Source organism: Coenobita brevimanus, chromosome 33, assembly GCF_032717465.1.
Source record: "Coenobita brevimanus isolate Jiangsu-jjx chromosome 33, ASM3271746v2, whole genome shotgun sequence".
NCBI lineage: Eukaryota > Metazoa > Arthropoda > Malacostraca > Decapoda > Coenobitidae > Coenobita > Coenobita brevimanus.
This window is the reverse complement of record NC_136986.1, coordinates 16,204,268-16,227,134: the sequence shown is the minus strand read 5'-3', so window position 1 is coordinate 16,227,134 and position 22,867 is coordinate 16,204,268.

The following is a 22,867-nucleotide window of genomic DNA, read 5'->3' as shown; positions in this document are numbered from 1 at the left end:
ACCTCATAAGGTCTTATGACCTGTACAGCAGAGGTACCATGAATGAACTTACCAGTTTTAAGTTGTTACTTAATTAGTGAGAGGAAAGTATAGCAGAGATGAAAGCTCTCTCCACCCACGTCCTCCACCTGCGAAACGGGCACATGAAAGGAACTACACCTAATGCGAGGGGAAAAGGATAGGCTATGAAATAGGAAGAAATATTCAATCTACCATAATGTCAGGTCTGGCATAACCCAGATTTGCTCTGTTGAGGAAGTGTCAACTACCTGTACTGGTAGATGATTCCGGACACAACAGATCTTACACATGAATAAAACTGTTTAACCTGCCGTATCCCATTGACGTATATATACGTCCACAAATTTTGTCACTGTTGGTCCCGTTGACATATATAGACACGCATCAATTGCAAGGTCTCTAATTTGCACAATTTTCAACTTTCGCGCATGATTTTTGCTATGTATACACAGGACACCTTCCTCTACAAGATGCCAGGCAGCGACAATGCCTTACCCAGCATGACCTCCCCCCTCCCCCGGCACACCATTGTCTTGGCAATTCACCTGTTACCAGTGACCTGGCCAGTAAAGACATGTCGTGCCACAGTACGAAATTCAAGGCCAGAGTGATTCTCCAATTGATGACAATGTGGAGGACAAAGTTTATGTAGCATTAGAGGAAGAAACAGTCAGATATGATGATCAGGTAAAGTCGCCAAGAAAGGTCAGGTATGTTGATGTGTTTGGTGAGTAAAACAATGCTTATATATATATATATATATATATATATTTTTTTATGTGTCCAACTCTGGGCATAGGCTTTCACAGCCTGCTATCAAGGCCCAGCAGTCCTCCTACATACCATACACCTCTACATGTCACCACTTCGGCGCTAACACCCACCGTCAATATTGAATACATGCTAGGGCTGTCTCATACAGGACTGGTGTATTGGTATTAGCGGGGGTATTTTTACGACATGTCGGCGGGTCTTCTGGTAGATCAGTAAAGCCTGATTTAATGAAATTGCCTATATTACTGTGTGAAAACCAATATACTCTCGTACTACATATAAATTCGTACCAAATGAATAAATAAATATCATTTATGAGTGATGTGGAATAGTTACCATCCCACAGAACTCGTTTTCTTTGGAGCCAGCCTGACAGAAAACCCAGTAAGGTAAGAGGTACTGCTACCTGTATTCAATATTTTAAACCTCAGGTGAGCAATTTCTCTATGAGTTTTCAATGTTTCTCACCAAAAGTGGAGGTTTGAGCTAAATTTTTTTTTTTCTAAAATTGGTCAGGACTGGGGGGAGTCAGTGGTGGAAAATCGGTTGGGACGTGGCAGGTTAATGTTTCATGTAGAATCGTCACTGGAGGGTTAATAACAACTGGTTCAGATGGAGTAACAAGGCTATTATAATAAAAGTAACTTAATCACTAGGTAGTGCTGAGAGAAAAATAACACAAAATTATGTCAGTTATATATCTGTTTTACCCCCCTACCCCTGGGGGTAGGTTTTTTTTTTCAAGAATACTCCCCCAGTATCCCTGCTTGTCGTACAAGGCGACTAAAAGGGTTGGCGGAGGGTCAGTGCCCCTCCCTGGAAAACAACTAACTAAAAAGACAAACAAGAAGCCTCGGACAAGGACCGACCAAAAGATGACGACCAAGGACCGGACAAAGGACATGGTAATCGGAACATGGAATGTAAGAGGTGCGAATGATGAGGCGAAAGAGAGAGAGATTTTCCAGGTGCCTGAGGGTGCAATATTGATATATGTGGAATAACTGAAACTAAGTAGAGAGGTGAGAGTGTGAGAGAATGGGAGTATGGATGGGGTATATGTGCAGGAGTAGGTGAGAATGAGAGGACAAAAGAAGGAGTGTGTATAGTTGTGAGTAAAAGATGTAAGAAGAACATAAGACAGTATGGATCAGTTGGGTCAAGGATTGTGTGGTTAAGATTGAAAGTTGGAATACAAATGTGGGCGATTGTGTGCGCGTATGTGCCAATGGAAGATCGTGCAAGCAGAGTGAGAGAAGAGTTCTGGACAAATGTGGAAGTGAGCATGGAAAAGTTTGGAGGGAATGACAGTGTTTTTGATCTGAGATATGAATGGTAAATTAGGGAATGTGAAGGTGGATGGGTCAAGGATTGTGTGGTTAAGATTGAAAGTTGGAATACAAATGTGGGCGATTGTGTGCGCGTATGTGCCAATGGAAGATCGTTCAAGCAGAGTGAGAGAAGAGTTCTGGACAAATGTGGAAGTGAGCATGGAAAAGTTTGGAGGGAATGACAGTGTTTTTGATCTGAGATATGAATGGTAAATTAGGGAATGTGAAGGTGGATGGAATAGTTGGTGAGTAGGGTGTGCCTGTTGAGATGGATGAGAATGGAAGTGCGTTGGTGGACATTTGTGCTGGGAGGGGGTTGGTGATAGCCAATACCCTCTTCAGGCACGAAATGATCCACAGGTATACATGGCGAGTGATGAGAAGGGTGAGTGGTGAACTTAATGAAAGGAAGGCAATGATTGATTATGTGTGTGTGGATGAAATGATGAATATGTGTAATGGATGCAAGAGTTTATAGAGGTTGGGGAAGTGGACTTTCTGACCACTACTTCTTGGTGGGCACAATCAAGATACAAATAAGATGGAGTAATAGAAGAAGGGAAGGACGGGAAGAAGGAGTATTTCCAAGGAGAGTGGAGAGGTTATAAGAGGATGAGAAAAAGGCAGAATATAAGAGAGAAGTGGAGGAACGATTGGGCAAATATAAATTGGAGCAGATGGGGGACGTGGAAGGTGTGTGCAGGATATTCACAAAAGAAATATATGCAGCATGTGATGTGGTGTGTGGGATGAAGGGAAGACGGAGGGGGTGCAAGGAACAGCATGGTGGAATGAAGAGGTGAGACAGGCTTTGGCACAAAAGAAGAAAGCATACAATGAATGGATGAGAAATAGGGGCGTGGAAGAAGTTGAGAGGCAGAAGAGAGAGTTACATGTAGAAAGAAAGAGAGAGGTAAAAAGATTAGTAAGAGATAGTAAGAAGAGATTGGATGAGGAATTTGGAAGGAAATTGAGTGTTAAATGGAGGAAATGTAAGAGAATGTTCTGGAATGAGGTGAAGAGAGTAAGACAGGGTGGAAGTGAAGTTAGCAGAGGAGTGAAAGTTCAAAATGGTAGATTACTAGTGGAAAAGGGAGAAGAAGTGAGCAGATGGAGAGAACACTTTAAGGAATTGTTCAACATAGAGGATGGAAGTGATGTGAGTATAATTGGCTGGGGAATGGCTGGGAGAAGGAGGGAGGTGAGAAGACAGGACGAAGTCAGTAGGATAGAAGTTGTGGAAGCAATGATGAAAGTTAAATTGGGGAAAGCCCCAGGAATTGATGAAGTGTGTGGTGAAATGTTGAAGCATGGGGGAGAGATAGTAGTAGAATGGATGTGGAAGATGTGCAGATTGGCCTGGGAGGAAAGTAGAGTTCCGGAAGATTGGAAGTCAGGTATTATTATTCCCTTGTACAAAGGAAAAGGGGAAAAAGAAGTGTGTGGTAATCATACGGGCATTTGTCTTCTTAGTATAATAGAACAAGTCTATGGCAGGATACTTATTGACAGAGTTAGGGAAATAACAGAGGAATTAGTTGGAGAAGAACAGGGAGGCTTTAGGAAGGGAAGAAGTTGTGTAGATCAGATATTCATTCTTAGATCTGTAGTGGAAAAGTTTCTAGGAAGGGAAACAAGTTGTATGCGGCTTCCATGGATTTGGAGAAAGCATATGACAGGGTGGATAGATAAGGATTGTGGAAAGTATTAAGAATATATGAAGTAGATGGGAAGTTGTTGAATGCTGTGAAGAGTACGTATGGGGAGCTGCAAGGCATGTTGGATGAGTTTCGGAGAGTGTGTAAGAAACGGAATCTAAAGGTGAATGTAGGGAAGAGTAAAGTGATGGTCTTTGAGAAAGGTGAAGTCAGTGAATGTACAGCGAGGTTGGATGGTGAGGAATTGGAAAATGTGAATACGTTTAAGTACTTGGGTAGTGTGATGAGTAAGGTTGGAGGTTTGGAGGGTGAAGTGCTTGAAAGGGTACAGTAGGGATAAAGGTTGCTGATTCCTTGATAACAGTGATAAGAAATAGGGAAGTGAGCATGGAAGTGAAAAAGTTACCAACTCTAACGTATGGAAGTGAAGCTTGGACGTTGTTGGAAGGGCACAAGTCAAGAGTGAGAGCAGTGGAAATGAGTTATTTAAGAGGAGCCTGTGGAGTCACATGGAGGGACAGGCTGACAAATGAGGATATAAAGAAGCATTATGGTGTGGATGTGGATGTGATAGGAAGCATTAGGAGGAATACACTGAGGTGGTTTGGCTATGTGGAGAAGGATGGAGGGTGAAAGACTGACGAAGAGAGTGTATGTGAGTGAGGTGGAGGGGGGAGAGGGAGGGGGAGGCCGAGGATGAGATGAAGAGATGGAGTGGAGAGGTATATGAGAGAGGGGGGTGTGAGTTAGGAGCAGGGCAGTGAAATGGCGGGGGGACAGGGCGACGTGGAGGCGATTTGTTTGTGGCCACCCCGAACGGGTTTGAGGCGTCTGGCAATAGATAGATAGATAGACAATAAGGTTCTCTCTTTACATGCTAGTTATTTAACATAATTAAGGTATTAGAGGTTGATATACTTCTTTATAACACACACTGTTACCAGACTCATAAACAGAACTGGGATGCCATAGACAGGTATTGATTTTTATTGTCCGGTTTTAACAAGGAGGTGTGTGTGTGTGTGTGTGTGTGTGTGTGTGTGTGTATCTTTACAGGAATGAGTCCAGCTCGTACCGTCCCGTGTTCTGAACCTATACATATCTTTAAATTTATTAATTATTTGGGCACACACTATTTTATTGGATAGTGCATTCCACTGATCAACTGCTCTACTTGAGAAACTGAATTTCCTTCTGTTCTTATCACCTCTCTGTAAAGTTTTCTGCAATGTCCACTTAATGTTGCTTACCCATAGGTTATACACTCATTTACATCTGTTGTCTCTTTTCCTGTGATGCATAAAATAATCATGTCTCCCCTTTTCATTCCCTCATGTAATATTGGTAGGTTTAACTTTTCGAGTCTTTCTTCACAGCTTAGGTCCCTTAAACTTGATGCCCATATTGTAGACTTCGTTCGTTTTCGGTCTTATACGTTTTTTTGAGATGTGGATTCCAGACTACTGATGCATACTCCAAAGTTGGTCTGATGAATGATGTTATTATCTTTCTCAGCATGTCTTCATTTATATATGTGAATGCTACCCTTATATTAGCAAGCAGTTTGTACATGTTCTTTACTTTTTCGTTTAACCTGCCACATCCCGACCACTTTTCCACCACTGACTCCCCCCAATCCTGACCATTTTTGGAAAAATGTTTTTTTGGCTCAAACCTCCGCTTTTGGTGAGAAACATTGAAAATTCATAGAGAAATCGCTCACCTGAGGTTTAAAATACTCGATACAGGTAGGAGTACCTCCTTACCTTATTGGGTTTTCTAACAGGCTGACACCAAAGAAAACGAGTTCTATGGAAGGATAACTATTTCACATCACTCATAAACGGTATTTATTTACTTGGTACGAATTTATATGTAGTACGAGAGTATATTGGTTTTCAAGCAGTAATATAGGCATTATAAGCATTGTTTCACTCACTAACTCATCACCATACCTGACCTTTTTTGCCACATTACCTGATCATCATTTCTGACTATTTCTTTCTCTAATGCCATGTAAAGTTTGTCCTCCACATTGTCATCGATTGGGGAATCACTCTGGCCCTGAATTTCGTACCGTGGCATGACATGGCTTTACTGGCCAGGTCACTGATAACAAGTGAATTGCTGAGACAATGACGTGCAGGGGGAAGGAGGAGGTCATGCTGGGTAAAGCATTGTCCCTGCCTGGCATCTTGTAGAGGAAGGTGTCACGTGTATACGTACCAAAAATCACTTGCGAAAATTGAAAATTGTACAAATTAGGGACCTTGCAATTGATTCGCGTTTATGTACGTCAACGGGATTGGTAGTGACAAAACGTGTGGACATTAACCCCTACACCGCGGGCATGTTTACTAATGTTTTGCGTGTGCAGCGGGGTTATTCGGGCTCCGACACACTCTAAAAAATATTTGCCAAAAATCAGTTATTATTCCTAGAATATTAAAATTACATATGCTTATGGCACATACCTTCAGCTTTCTCCTGGAATGTTTGTTGAGCTTTCGTTGGTTACCATAGAACTTGTGGAGACCTCTGAAGTTGAGTAACTAAGTCTCCACTTTACACTTCCCGACAACCCGTAATATGATTACCATAGCCAGATATTAATACTATAAACACTACTCTATGATTTTCAAGTAGTTTGGGATCCATACTCCAAAAAAACAACAACTGTGAAAGCAATGAAAATTACGAGCGCGTCTGACCGTCGCACTTGCGCTAGTTTGCTTTTGGTACTCTGTCATTTATTATTCATAAAACCCCTCACACTTTATATTTCTATTACTATATAACACTTATATATATCTACAGTCTTTATCCATAAGTTTCCTTCAGTAGTATTAGTTTATTGTCACTGCAGGGATTCAAAATCTATCAGTAAAATACATAGCATTCACTTTCTCGTCCTGTATACTAGCATTGAGAGTGAATGACACTTTCAATTTCCCCCAATAACTCATAGTATTCAGACATGCTAGAGTGAAACCCTCACTTTCATTACTCCTAGGGTATATACTCGTATTCTTATAATACTACTCATTCACATTTCTATTTACGTTCTCTATTTTATTTACGTTATTTACATTTCTATTTTATTTACACTGTGTTATGCACTGTCACTTGAAGTAACTTATAAAACTATTTTCCACTGTTCACGTATATTTACATTCATTACTTTCACTTGCTGTTTACACATTATTTACATATTATTTACCATTCCACTTGCTCTGTTTTACTCAACAGAAAGATCGTAGTTACTCTTTTATCAATTGTCAGCTCTTTACCTCTTTCTACACGAGGTTTAGTAGGGGGTAAAGGTCACAGGGCCCTTTGGATGGGGGTGAAAAGGCCCTGAAGCTAGCAAGAGCGAACAGACGTACCCCCACACTGGAAGATGAGGGTGAACTAATAAGGGTGGGCCGGGGTGGAGGCCTACCTAGGGAAATCAGCACTGCCAACATTTAGCATCTTGACACAGCTATTTATAGCAGTGAAATGATTGGCAGGAAATCTAGACAATACATTATAAATTAGGTAGTTCCAGGTGAATGTAAATATCACTTAGGCTTCTCTCTTCCCTCCTTATATGTATATTTATTATGAAAATAAATTATACGGCATATTTCAAGGGGAAATAAACTGCGAAAATTAGCAAACGAGTGCACGTGAAATGTTGTCGGGTGATAATTAGCCAATTCCAGGTGTATGGCACTCTCACTTGCCTTATTTCTTTCTTGTATATATTATTTGGTATAAGAATAGGGCATAGAGCTTATTTCAATGGATGAAATCAGTGAAAAATTCCAGGGAAGATTTACTTAGCGTAGCATGGCCAGGCAGGCGAGAGGATAGGGTAATGGAGGGGGGGTAGGGAGGGGAGTCAAGAACGGGGAGAAATGGCTAAATTGTCAACAATGGATGGGAGTACAGATGAGATTAGGAGTGCTGACTAGTGTTGGACATTGGCAGTACTGATAGATGATAGAAGCCCCCACGTGGAAGCCCGGGTGAATTCAAAATAACACAGAATCACAAAAGCGACGCCCCGCGGTATGATCCCTTGCTCCCAAGCATCACGAAAGTGACACCCCGCGGTTAAGGGGTTAAAGAACGTTGATGGGACGCTGCGGGTTAAAGTATGTGGTCAGCCGGTGATAGTCTGTTATTGATAATCACTCCTAAATCCTTTTCCCTTTCTGATGTGTGTAGGGTTAAGTTTCCTAACTTATAGTCGCAGTCTCGTCTTTTTTTTTTTCTTTTATAAAACTTTTTTACATGACATCTGTCCACACTGAATTCCATTTGCCATCTATTGCTCCATTCATGAAGCTTATTTAATTCCTCTTGTAGCTCTATGCAAGAGTCTGTGTTTCTAATTTCCCTTTGAATTTTTGCATCATCAGCAAACATATTTAAGTAGCTTCCATTTCCATTTTTTAAAAAATAGATAATGAGTGGAGGAAGGAAAAACAAAGGGAAAATAAAAAAAAGTCCATGTGCCTAAAGGCATCCTGCATTCATAAAATATTTATAACAACTGGATGTTGCCATCTATGTCATTTTTATATATTAAAAACATAATTGGTGCCAGCACCGTGCCCTGTGGAACTCCACTTGTCACTTCTCTCATTGATGAGTAATTTCCCCTTAGCACTGCTGTCATTTCTCTTTTACTGAGAAAATCATGCAACCAATCGTACAGTTTACCTTGGATTCCTCCTTGACTGTACAGTTTCCATAAAAGTCTTTTGTGTTGTACTCTGTCAAACGCATTCTTGAAATCCAAATTTATGCTCTCTACCCAGCCATCTATTTTTTGTATCAATTCTGCAAGTCTGTCATAGTTACTTAATCGGTTAGTGACACGTGATTTTCCCTTTCTAAAACCAAACAGTCTTTCTGTTATCATATTGTGTTTTTCCAGGTGATTTACCCAAATTCTTCATATCAGTTTCTCTAACGTCTTGCTTACGACACTGGTCAGTGATACTGGTTGGTAGTTCAGTGGATTTTGTACAGTATATTTACTTTCTTGAAAAGGGGGACAATGCTTTCTTTCAAATATATCATGTAGTTTTCCTTGTCTTAAGGATTCTCTGAATATTAATTGCAATGGACTGCTTAGCTCTTTTGCATGTTCCTCTAATACCCAACACGAAATCTTGACAGGGCAATTGGCTTTTCCCCTGTCTAATTTCCTCATCTCTTCCTGGACCTATTGTTTTGTTATACGTATTTTTGTTAACATGTGTGGGCATGCTTGTTCATCTTCATCTCTCGCAAATCTTTTTTCATGAGTAAAAACTGACTGGAAATTTGTGTTTAGTACTTCACAAATATCTTCTTCATTGATACAGATTTTCCTCTCATCCATGATGGATTGTATATTATCATCCCTTCGTGAGCTGATGGGGTCTCTGAGGATCCTAGCATGTTTTTAAAATGTTGGCATTAAACCATTTCTTATTTTCACAACGTGGCCCCCCATGACCTATACTGTAGATTTTTTTTTTTTTTTTTATACATGCACATAAAATTTGAGCAAAAAATCTCGCACCATTTGGGAATGACATTGCAGTAAATGTTATTGGGGTCTGCCAGGACCCCACCTGGGATTTTGTGTGGCGAATTTTTTATATACTATGTATATTTTTTACAGATATTTCAGATTATAAATATTAAGGACAATGTCAATACCAGTATCAAAGTTTTACTCCTCAATGGCGGTGGCAGAAGGTGACCAAGATGAAAATGATTCAGACAGTGATTTATCTGTATCCGACGCTGATGATAAACATTATAAGGATAGATTTTCTGTTGTTTTCTCTTTGCCGAAGTCACTTTTCTTTGTATTTATAAGATACATACTGATCATTTTAGTTGTTTTCTCATAATAAAATTAATTTTTCTTTATATTTGTGTAATATTTATTTTATGATCATGCTAATTCACTTTATACATGAACTTGTTATCAGGCTGAGAACCTGTTCGAAGGACACTGATAATCAGACATTCAAATAAGTGTTGGAGCAGTACTTCCATAATGAAAATTAAAAAAAATTCTAATATAATGAAATACTTTTGTTAAAATAACAATAATAATAAAAAAAAGGGACACTTGGTGGGTTGGCTTCACATGCCATGTCCTGGGCAATATATGTATAAATTTTTGTAGATATAGCTTCTTGCCTGTGGCAGAAATCCACCATTAAGTTTTAGGGTCTGCCAGGACCCCATTGGCTTTTAGCGTAACTTGGTAACCCCTGACCCAAGATAATTCTGTATGTAGTTGTAAAACAACTTCAGCTGATCAGTACTTTTATTAACCCCTTAACCACGGGGCGTCACTTTCATGATGCTCGGGAGAAAGGGATTATATCGCAGGGCATCACTTTTGTGATTCTGGGTTATTTTGAATTTGCCCGGGCTTTCAAGTGGTGGCTTGTATCATCTATCAGTACTATCAGTATTCAGCTATACTCAGTTCTGCTAATGTCACCTGTATTCCCATCCACTGTTGAAAATTTAGCAATTTTTCTCCTGTCCTTGACTCCCCCCCTCCTTCCCTCCCCTCCCACCTGACCAGCTGAACCGCACTACACAAATGCTGGATGGATTTTTCCACACATTTTATCCATTGAAATGTGCCCTTTGCCCTATTCTTATACAAAATAATACATAAAAGAAAGAGAAAAGGTAAATGATACTGCCATACATCTGGAATGGGCTAATTATCACCTGGCAACACCTCACTTACACTCGTTTGCTAATTTCCCCTGTTTATTTCCCCTTGAAATATGTCATATTACCTGTTCTCATAATAAAAATACATATAAGAAAGGAAGGGAGAAGCCTAAGTGATATTTACATTCACCTGGAACTACCTAATTTATTATGTATTGTCTAGATTTCCTGCCAATTATTTCATAGCGTATATATTAGCAGCTGTCACCACGCTGACACTGGCAGCCCTTCACTGCCCCAAGGCAACAACATTCAGTTTACTGTCGTCTTTCAAGGTGAAACCACATAGGATTCACGCTTGTCCAATTCCACCGCTTTTTAGCTCAATGCAAAAGGGCCCTGTGACCTCTACCCCTACTAAACCTCGTGTGGAAAGGGGTAAAGGGCTAAGTGACTGCCGTGGAACGTGAACTGACTAACTTATCAATGAAAATGATGGACAGTGACTATGATCTTTCTGGTGACTCTAAAACAGTGCAAGTGGAAATGTAAATAATGTGTAAACAGCAAGTGAAAGCCATGAATGTAAATATAAGTGAACAGTTTTATAAGTTACTGCAAGTGACAGTGCATAACATAGTGTAAATAAAATAGAAATGAAAATAATGTAAATAAAATAGAGAATGTAAATAGAAACGTAAATGAGTAGTAATATAAGAATACTAGTATATAAACTACGAGTAATGAAAGTGAAAGTTTCACTCTAGCATGTATGAATACTATGAGTTGTGAAAGTGAAAGTGACAGATTCGCTCTCAACACTAGTATACAGGACGAGAAAGTGAATGCCTGGAGTGAAAATAAACTACTAATACTGAACGAAACTTATAGATAAATATTGTATATATAAATAAGTGTAATAAAGTACTAGGAATATAAAGTGTGAGTGTCCTTGTAAATAATAAATGACAGCTCCGCCACAGAATACCATCTGGGAACCAGCATGGGAGGAAAGCTCGTAGGCACTCATAATATTTACATTGCTTTCACAGTGTTTTTTTTTTGGAATATGGATTCCAAACTATTTGAAATTCATAGAATAGTGTTTGTAGTTATATTACCAGGCAGTGGTAACCATATTACGGGGTATCGGGAAGTGTAAAGTGGAGACTTCGGTACCCAACTTCAGAAGTCTCCACAAGTCATATGGTACTCGACGAAGGCTCAACAAACAGCCCAGGAGAAAGCTGAAGGTATTTGCCATATGCCTATATAAATATAATATTCAAAGACTAATAACTGATTTTTGGCAAATATTTTTAGAAAGTCAGTCGGAGCACGAATATCCTACCGGGACACGCAAGTCGAGCCAAAACAACCCCGCGGTTTAAGGGTTAACAATGTCTTCCGCAAACTGCCTCTGAGCTTCTCTCCTTATCCTTGCATAATCATTTCTTGCCTGCTTGTAGTTTCATCAGTAGGATGCAAGTTGTGGAAGAAATGAAGAAAGTTAAAATGGGGAAAGCCCCAGGAATTGATGAAGTGTGTGGTGAAATGCTGAATTATGGAGGAGAGATAGTAGTAGAATGGATGTAGAAGATGTGCGGCCTGGGAGGAAGGTAGATTTCCGGAGGATTGGAAGTCAGGTATAATTATTCCCCTGCGCAAAGGAAAAGGGGAAAAAGAAGTATGTGGTAATCACAGAGGCATTTGTCTTCTTAGTGTAATACGAATAGTATATGGTAGGATACTTATTGACAGAGTCAGGGAACTAACAGGAATTAGTTGGAGAGGAACAGGGAGACTTTAGGAAGGGAAAAAGTTGGGTATAATAGATATTCATTCTTAGATTTTTAGTGGAAAAGTTTCTCGAGTTGGGTAAGAATTTCTATGTGAAAGTATTAAGAATATATGCAGTAGATAGGAAGTTGTTGAATGCCATGAAGAATATGTATGAGGGTGCTAAGGCTGCAGTGTGTGTGGATAGTGAACTAAGTGAATTCTTCTATTTGAAGATTGGATTGAAACAAGGATGTGTCATGTATCCATGGTTGTTCAATCTGTATATGGATGGGGTTATAAAAGAGACACAAGATAGGACAGTGGATGTTGGAACGGCCCTAGTGAGAAAGGGCAGTGTTTGGAAACTCCCTGTGCTGTTGTTTGCAGATGATACTATGTTGTTAAATGAAGACGAAGGGGAGCTGCAAGGTTTGGTGGATGAGTTAGGGAGAGTATGTAAGAAACGGAATCTAAAGGTGAATGTAGGGACGAGTAAAGTTATGGTCTTCGAGAGAAGTGAAGTTAGTGAATGTACAGTGATGTTGGATGAGGAGGAAATGGATAATGTGAGTGCGTTTAAGTACTTGGGTAGTGTGATAAGGATGGAAGTTTAGAGGGTGAAGTGCTTGAAAAGGTACAACAAGGAAGAAAGGTTGTTGGTTCCTTGAAAACAGTGATAAGAAACATGGAAGTAAGCATGGAAGTGAAAAAGCTACATGACAGTATTGCAATAGCAGCTCTAATGTATAAAAGTGAAGCTTGGACCCTGTTGGAGGGACAGAATCAAGAGTGAGAGCAGTGGAAATGAGTTATTTGAGTGGAGCATGTGGACTCACATGGAGAGACAGACTGATGGATGAGGAAGTGAAGGAGCATTGTGGTGTGGATGTAGATGTGATATGAAGCGTTGGGAGAAACACATTGAGATGGTTTGGCCATGTGGAGAGGATGGAGAGTGAGAAACTGACGAGGAGAGTGTATGTGAGTGAGTTGGAGGGAGGTAGAGGGAGGGGGAGGCCAAGATTGAGATGGAGGGATGGAGTGGAGAGGTATATGAGAGAGGGGGGTTTGAGCTGGAAGCAGGGCAGTGAAATGGCGTTGGACAGGGCATTATGGAGGCGATTTGGTTTTGGCCACCCCTAACGGGATTAAGGCTTCTGGCAATACATAGATAGATATATTGTGGTGGTTATATGCTCTTTCACTTTTATGTCGAGTGTATCTGATCCACAGCAAATCTCTTTTCTCTTTTGCATTTTTACAGTTAGTATTGAACCAGCTTTTTATCCTTATTTCCATGTCTTTGTGCAGTGGGACATATATATATTTTTTTTTTGCAAGGAAGAAGGAATCAAAGGCCAGGAGCACACAAACCGTTCCTTCCAAAAAAAAAAAAAAAAAAAGAAAAAAAAAAAAAAAAAAGAGAGCCAAATTCAAGATCCGTTCATTTCGACATGCCTGGACAAACTGCGTTCGAAAGACTGGAGGTCACTGGAAGTAGGAAATACAGACACAGGGAGACAGTTTCAGAGTTGATCTGTTGCATAAATGAAGGACTCGGAGTAACGGTTAACTCTTGCATTAAAGAGTTGGGCAGAAAAGGGATGAGAGTTTGTTGTTAGACAAGTGCTACGCACCAGTCGTAGAGGTGGAGGGATACAAGCAGATAGTTCAGAGGAGCAGTGACCATTGAAGTAGCGATAGAAAAGAGATAAAGATGCAGCAGTGCACCGAAAAGACAGAGGTTGAAGGAAGTCGGAAAGAGGAAGACGAGAAGCCTTTGACTCCATCCTATTGAGAACAGCCGTATGTGGGAAGCCACGCCACACATAAGAGTTGTATTCGACACAGGGGTGAATAAAACCCGTGTATAAGGTCAACAACTTGCAGGGGTAATGAAGGTACGGAGTCGGCTTACCACACCTAATCACTTCGTAGCAGATTATGCAAAAGATATACTATGATCTTCCCAAGATAAGTCTCGAGTGAATGAAACCCGGGGAATGCTCAAGGATGATGTAGGATTGAGCTGGATATTATTAAACATTAGTGGGTACTTCTGTGGAGGATTCTGTCAGGTTGATAGGTGTAAAAACTGACTCTCTGATGCATTAAAAACAACAAGATTATTTTTACCCAAGTCAGAGTTACAAGCCAAGACAGACATTACGTGCGCCATAGCCTCATGTCTTGTTTGATGAAGTAACTGCTGAGATGGATGTTGCGGGAACCTAATGGAAAGGTGAAGGGTGGAATCATCAGGATACGAGTGCATAGGGTTAGATGTACAGTTTAGAAGATCATTGATGAATGAAAGGAAGAGAGTTGGTGATAGGACAGAGCCCTGAGGAACACCACTGTTGGTTTATCTAGGAGAAAAATGATGGCTGTCTACAACAGCAGCTATAGAACGACCACAAAGGAAGCTATAGATGCAGGCACAGATAGAGAGAAAGAAACCGTAAGAGGGCAGTTTGGAAACTAAAGATATATGCCAGACTCGATCGAAAGCCTTTGAGATGTCAGGTGCAATGGCATAGCTTTCGCCAAAGGCCAGAAAGGAAGATGACCACGAGTCTGAAAGGTAGGTGAGAAGATCGCCAGTGGAGCATCCCTGACGGAACCCATACTGAAGACTAGTAAGAAGGTTGTGATAAGAAAGATGCTTTAAAATTTTTCTCTTGAGAACTGACTCGAAAACTTTGGAGACACAGGATGTTAAAGCAATTGGACGATAGTTAGAGGGTTGGGAATGGTCACCCTTCTTTGAGACTGGCTAAATAAGAGCAAACTTCCAGCAAGAAGGAAATGTACAAGTTTATACACAAATGAGGAGTTTACCTAGGCAGGATGTAAGCAAAGAAGCAAAGTTCATGAGGACAACAGAAGGGACTCCATCAGGCCCATATGCCTTGTTAGTATTGAGGCCACTGATGGGAGAAAATACATCAGCTGAAGAAATTTTAATGTCAGCTATGAGGAAGTCAGAGGGGGGAAGTGATGAAAGAACAGCGCCGGAATCGTCTAAGGTGGACTTTGAGGAGAAAGTCTGATCAAAGAGATCTGGTTTATCAGTAGAAGAAATAGCTACAGAGCCATCAGAGAGAATAACCTCCGCAATGTGCAAGGCACACTCAAATGGCTCCCAGCCATGGAAGCAATAATCATTCCAGGGAAAATCAAAGAAGTATTGCCTGAGGGCCTGCCAATCTGCAGCTCCAAAGTGCCACAGTCGACGTTTCTTTGGAGGGGCCACAGGCTGTACCAGAGCAATAGGACAGGTTTAGGTAATAAGGTTTTGATTGGAGGATCCCAATGGAGAGGAAAGATTAACAACATAAGCAAAAAGATTAGTTGTAAGGAAGAGGTCAAGTATGTTGGAGCTCTCTCCAATGTTGTCAGGGATACGGGTAGGGTGCCGTACAAGCTGCTCTAGGTCATTAGGATAGAAAGATGTAGGCTTGTTCACCAGGTTGATCTGTGAAAGGATAGGAGAGCCAAAGGTGGTGGTGAAAACTGAAATTTCCTAGAATGGAGTTTTCAGAGAAAGGAGATATGGATAGAACGCGTTTCATCATAGAAATAAGATAGTTGAAGAATTTTTAATATTCAGTAGAATTAGGAGATAAGTAAACAGCACAAATATATTTAGTCAGAGAATGACATGGAAGCCGAAGCCAGAGAGTAGAGAATTCAGAAGAATCAAGTTCAGGAACACGAGAGCAAGATAAGTCGTTGCGTACATATACACAACAGCCACCTTTGGCTTTGAAATAAGCATAGAGAATGTACAAGGAAACAGAAAAGGGTTTGCTGTCAGTTGCCCCAGACAGCTGAGTCTCTGTCAGGAGAAGGTGAGGTTTAGAGGGGAGGTGGTGTTGGACAGAGAGAAAGTTAGAGGAAAGGCCACGAATCTTGCAGAAATGAAGAAGTGAGTCAGACGGTGGTTCCAAGCATCTCGCTGAGTCGTCACCGGGAGAGGGACTGATGGGGACATATTATATGGTTCCCCCTCCCCCCGGGACTCTGAGGCCTGGTTATTGTCCCCCTCCTTTTTTTTTTTTTTTTTTTTTTGAAAAGCAGGTGTAGTGTACTGAGCATGTAGATTAGTGTTGACAGTTAAAGAAACTTGTACTGGAGAGCATTCTGGCCTACTCTCCGTGTTACTGAAACACTGAAGAAGTTCAGCAAAGGGAGATGGTCAGGAACTAGTCCCAGGGGCTGATGAAAGGGGAGCTCCACTTCTCCCTGTCTTCAGCTTTCCATCCACCTTGGGAGTACTGTTCTAATCAACTGGTGCTACAGTCTACTCCTAACTACAGACTACTCCTACTTGGAGTATTTTCTTTGTTATTATCATAACTCCTCTTTCTTTTTTTTTTCTGTCTCGTCGTCAAGTCATGTACTCATCCGAATTTAGAGTTGTTTGATATCCTTCAGTTTAATTTTATTTATGTTAGATAAATAATATGAGGCTCATTTTCAATGATATAGTCTTTTATCTCTAAAAATTTGGATGCTATTCCTTCTATATTTGAGTATGTTCTGTCTGTCTACTGCTAGACGCCTTAATCCCGCAAGGGGTGGCCATAAACAAATCGCCTCCATGTCGCTCAGTCCAACGCTATTTCACTACCCTGCTCCGAGCTCACACCCACCCTCTCTCATATACCATTCCACTCCATCCCTCCATATCATACTTGGCCTCCCCCTCCCTCTCTCTCCCTCCCTCCACCTCACTCACATGCACCCTCCTCGTCAGTCTCTCACTCTCCATCCTCTCTACATGACCAAACCACCTCAGTCTGTTTCTCGTAACTCTTCCTATCACATCCATATCAACACCACAATGCCTCTTCACTTCCTCATTCGTCAGTCTGTCTCTATATGTGACTCCACAGGCTCCTCTCAAAAAACTCATTTCCACTGTTCTCAATCTTGACTTCTTTCCCTCCAACAAGGTCCAAGCTTCACTTCCATTCGTTAGAGTTGATATCACGATACTGTCATGTAGTAACTTTTTCACTTCCATGCTCACTTCTCTGTTTCTTATCACTGCTTTCAAGGAAACAGGAACCTTTCTTCCTTGTTGTACCTTTTCAAGCACTTCACCCTCTAAACTTCTATCCTGAGAGATCACACTACCCAAGCACTTAAATGCACTCACATTTTCCAAAGCTTCCTCATCCAACCTCACTGTACATTCATTGACTTCTCTTCTCTCGAAGACCATAACATTACACTTCCCAACATTCACCTTTATATTCTGTATCTTACTCTCCCAAACTCTTCCACCAAACCTTGCAGCTCCCCTTCGTCTTCACTTAACAACACAGTATCATCTGCAAACAGCAATATAGGGAGTTTCCAAACACTGCCCTCTCTCATTAGGGTCGCTTCAACATCCACTGCCCTACCTTGTATCTCCTTTATAACCCCATCCATGTACAGACTGAACAATAACGGAGACATGACACAACCCTGTTTCAATCCAAACTTCAAATAAAAGAATTCACTCAGTTCACTATCCACACGCACTACAGCCTTAGCGCCCTCACAAAAACATTTCACGGCATTCAGCAACTTCCCATTTACACCATCTATTCTTAATACTTTCCACAATCCTTGTCTATCCGCCGTGTCATGTGCTTTCTCCAAATCCATGTAGACTGCATACAACTTCTTTCCCTTCTCTAGAAACGTTTCCACTAAAGATCTAAGAATGAATATCTAATCTACATAACCTCTTCCCTTCCTAAAGCCTCCCTGTTCTTCTCCAACTAATTCCTCTATTGTTTCCCTAACTCTGTCAAGAAGTTTCCTACCATATACTTTTCCTATTACACTAATAAGACAAATGCCGCTATGATTACCACACACTTCTTTTTCCCTTTTTCCTTTGAACAGGGGAATAACTATACTTTACTTCCAAACCTCCTGGACCCTACCTTCCTCCCAGGCCAATCTGCACATCTTCCACATCCATTCTACTACTATCTCTCCCCCATGCTTCAGCAATTCACCACACACTCCATCAATTCCTGGGGCTTTCCTCATTTTCACTTTCTTCATTGCTTCCACAACTTCCAATCCTCCCAGGCCAATATGCACATCTTCCACATCCATTCTGCTACTATCTCTCCCCCATGCTTCAGCATTTCACCACACACTTCATCAATTCCTGGGGCTTTCCCCCATTTTGACATTCTTCATTGCTTCCACAACTTCCAACCTACTGATTTCTTCCTCTCTTCTCACATCCCTCCATCTGGCAGCCATTCACCAGCCACTTATTCTCGCATTACTTTCGTTCTCTATGTCCAAAAATTACTTAAAGAGTTCTCTCCATCTGCTCACTTTTTCTCTCTGCTCCATAAGTAATCTACCACTTTTATTTTTCACTCCCCGACTATTTTCTTTGACACCCTGTCGAATTCTCTTTACATCTTTCCAAAACATATTCTAACATCCCCTCCACTTTATACTCAAATTCCTTGCAAATTCCTCATCCACTCTTTTCATACTTTCTCTTACTAATCTTTCACCTCAATCTTCCTCTCCACATATAACTCTCTCTTCCGCCTCTCAACATCTTCCACGCCCCTGTTTCTCATCCACTCACTATATGCTTTCTCTTGTGCCACAGCGTGTCTCACATCCTCATTCTACCATGCTGTTCCCTGCACCTCATTTTGTCTTGTCTTCACCCCACACACTACCACACATGCTGCACAAATTTCTGTGAATATCTTTCACACACCTTCCACATCCCCCCATCTGCTCCAATCCATAATTACCCAATCATTCCTCCACTTCTCTCTTATATTATGCTTTTTTTCCATACTCTTGTAACCTTTCCACCCTCCATGTATGCACTACTTCCTCGTGTATTTTCCTTCTTCTATTTCTCCATTTCTTTTGGACCTTGATTCTCACCACCACCAAGTGGTGGTCAGAAACTCCACCAACCTCTAAATGCTCTTGCATCCGTTACACACCTTCTCATCCTATCATCCACACATACATAATCAATCATTGCCTACATTCAGTGCACCTCCCACCCTTCTCATCACTCGCCACATATACCTATGGATCATTTTGTGCCTGAAGAGGGAATTCGCTAACCGCTGTCTGGCACAAATGTCCACTGAAGCACTGCCATTCTCATCCATCTCTGCAGGCACACCCCACTCACCAACTATCCGATCCATCTTTACATTCCCTACTTTCCCATTCATATCTCCAGTCAAAAACACTCTCTTATTCCTTTCAAACTTTGCCTTTCACACTTTTCCATGTATGCTTCCATATTTGTCCAGAACTCTTCTCTCACTTTACTTGTACTCATACAATTTTGCGTTGGCACATACACGCACACAATCACCCACATTTGTAGTCCAACTTTCAATCTTACCCACACAATCCTTGCACCAACTGATACATAATCTCTTTTATTCTCCTTCCATCTGTTACTCACAATAACACATACTCCTTCTTTTGCCCTCTCATCCTTAAATACTCTCGTACATATACCCCATCCATACTCCCATTCCTTCACACCCACACCGCTCCATTTAGTTTCAGTTAATCCACATACATCTACTTTCGCACCCTCAAGCACCTGGACAGTCAGTCTCTCTCTCTCTCTCTCTCTCTCTCTCTCTCTCTCTCTCTCTCTCTCTCATCATTTGCAACCCTTACATTCCATTTCGTGATCCGTACCATGTCCTTTGTTCGGTCCTTAGACATCACCTTTTGGTCAGTCCTGGTCTGAGGCTTCTTGAGTACATTAAGTTAGCCATTTTGTTCATTTATCTGACATTGGTTTAGTCTACTATCTTCCTCTTTTTTAAGCCCTGCTGTGTATGTGCCTTTTTATACTTGCAATCCTATTTCTTTATTTAAAAAAAAAAAAAAACTTCTCTCTTCATCTGATCTTCTTCCCTCTTTTCCTTTAGTAATCCCCATTCCTCTTGAGTTAGATACCTTTTTATCCACACATCTTTGTACTCCTCTGATTTGTTAAGTTTGTTAGCATTTTTGATACCTCTTCTACAGTGTTACTTTCAGGGGTCTTGACCTGTTTCTCTCATATTTCCCTAATCTCTTAAATTCCTCTACATCTTTCTCACAGATTACATATGATACCACTTTCAATATGTTCATTATATTTACCATCTCTTTGTTATCTCAGGTGATTTTGTTCCATATTTCTTTTTCACCTTTACCGGTGATGACTATAGATCTGTTAATCCCAGCTATTTCCTTTCTCAGCCTTGGGTTTTTCCTTATGATGTCTTTCACCTTTTTTGTTATGTCTTTTGCTTCAGCCTTGTTTTTTTAGATCTTGACGTGTTTTGGCTACTTCTGCCCATGTATTTTGTGCTTCCTTTGTGTAGTTTCTCATCATCTCATTTACCCAAGTTATCTTCTCATCAATGTCTCTACCTTGCCCTATCAGATCACCTACTTCTCTAATTAAGTCTTTATCATCTCTGTCCTCCTTCAAAACTCTTTCATGGGTGATTACTGTATTTCCTATATTGTTCATTTTCTTCCTCGGAATGTCTACCTCAGCTTGTAGCTAACCTATTGGTGCATCTCTTCTGCTGAATTCCTTTACCAGTTCCTCATTTTTTTCCTTTTGTTGGTACAGTTCCTTCCTTATTTCATCCAATTCCAGTGTGAAAGTATCACCCAATCTGTTCATTTTCTCTGCTAATTTATTAAATGTAACCAGTTCCACCAGGTCTGTGTAGTCATCATTTTGTTTTTTACTGTTTCCCTTCCTCTTACCTAGTTGCACTTCTTGAGTACGCCATCTTATAGAAATATACTTTCTACTTACAGTTTAGCATCTCCGTTCCGTCAGTATTGGAATTAACTCAGGGCTCGTCTGTTTACCCGACACAGTGCCTGTCGTCTGCCAATGCAGCAAACTCCTCAGGGTTCTGACCACTTGATATACTTCTTTTGGAAGTATATCAAGTGTGTGTGTGTGTGTGTGTGTGTGTTCCCAAAATATTTCTAAAGGTTGTGGAAGAATTTTCACCAAACCGTGATGAAACAACAATTATGTGAATAGGCAGAAGTGGTTAACTTTTGGGTATGATTTGATCAAATGCACCCGCATACCATCTGCCATACATCAAACTACATTTTGGCTAAAATCTCAGCAATGGATAAAGATATTTTCTTAAAATTAGGTTTGTAGGTCGCTTGTACCTTAGCCAAGATATTTTGCTGGTGAATAGCATTTGGCCCCTGAATGCTTTTGTTTTTCATATAACTAAAAGTTTAAACAGACTTCACAATGAGATTTCTAACCCAGTAGAAACCATTGGCACCCTGGGGTGATGGTTTGGCGCATTTTCAAAACGTAAATAAGGAGGGAACTACAGATTGGATCCTATGATCTTTGGGACTATGACCTGATAGATGAATTGCAGTAAGCTAAGAACCTTCCTCACAAAATCCCATCTGCAGCAACGCAGGATTTTGGAGGGTTTAGTGTAGCAGCAGTGTATGTAACCCATCTTTCATGACATTCTTTAGTAGCTGCAGCTAAATTCTGTTATCTCTTGCATGAAGATAACCTGCCATGCCTCGTCCTGTAATGGCTGCTCCACAGTGGAACTGTTGAGGTGTTTGAGCAAATTGGGAGGAACTTCAACTGCTCGTGTCTGAGTTTCTCCTTCTGTGTTTGCCTTCAGGACTCTATGGTCAGAAATAAGACTCTTCCTGCTCTAAGAGGATATACAGCTCTACACTCACCAGCTCTTATGGACCATGGAACTCGAGGTGGCTATTGCCTACTTTGCTGTACTGTCTGGTCTCACCTTCAGGCTGTGGCTGTTCAGTTGCTCCTGGGGAAGAGTTACATATTTTGTTTTCTTTATCCCCCCCCCCCTCCACGCCCCTCTCTGTCTCTACTGTTTCATTCATCAGCTTCCTTGGCCATTTGTTCTGGGCAACGTGAACGGGCATCATGCTTTGTGGGGTGAAACTATACAGTATGTAACACTTTTGGTGATCTCATGGCATCTTTGGCTGAGGAATTGGATCTGGTTCCTCTGAGCACAGGAGGCCTGACACATGGTCAAACTGGTATTCTGTCTGTTATTGATCTTACAGTGGTATCCCATGATTTTTCACTGAACTTTTCATGTGAGATTTTGTCTTACTTGAATGGTATTGATGATTACCCTATTGTGGTTAAAGAATGCAACTTTGTGCTGGTGAAGCGTCTCTCCCTGGTGTTTAGGTTCGACTGACTGGGGAGAGTTTGCAGAACACTGTAGTCTCGACTGTAGTGTTCCCAACTTTCAAAGGGCTGATGATGTAGAACAGTATTTCACAACTACTGTATATCAGGCTGGCCTTTCCTCAGTTCCACGAATGTTCGGAAAGTTTTGCAGGTGACCTGTGCCTTGGTAGGATGAGGAGTGTGTTTTAGGTAGGTGTGTCCACAAAGCTGCTTGTAGGAAACTTAGGAAAAATAAAGATGTCTTCTTTTAAATTCAGTTTAAGAAAGCTCAAGCCTATTTGTAGTAGGTTTTGAAGAACTCGCATCAAACCTTGTGGTGAACCTATGTCTCCTCAGCCACCTTA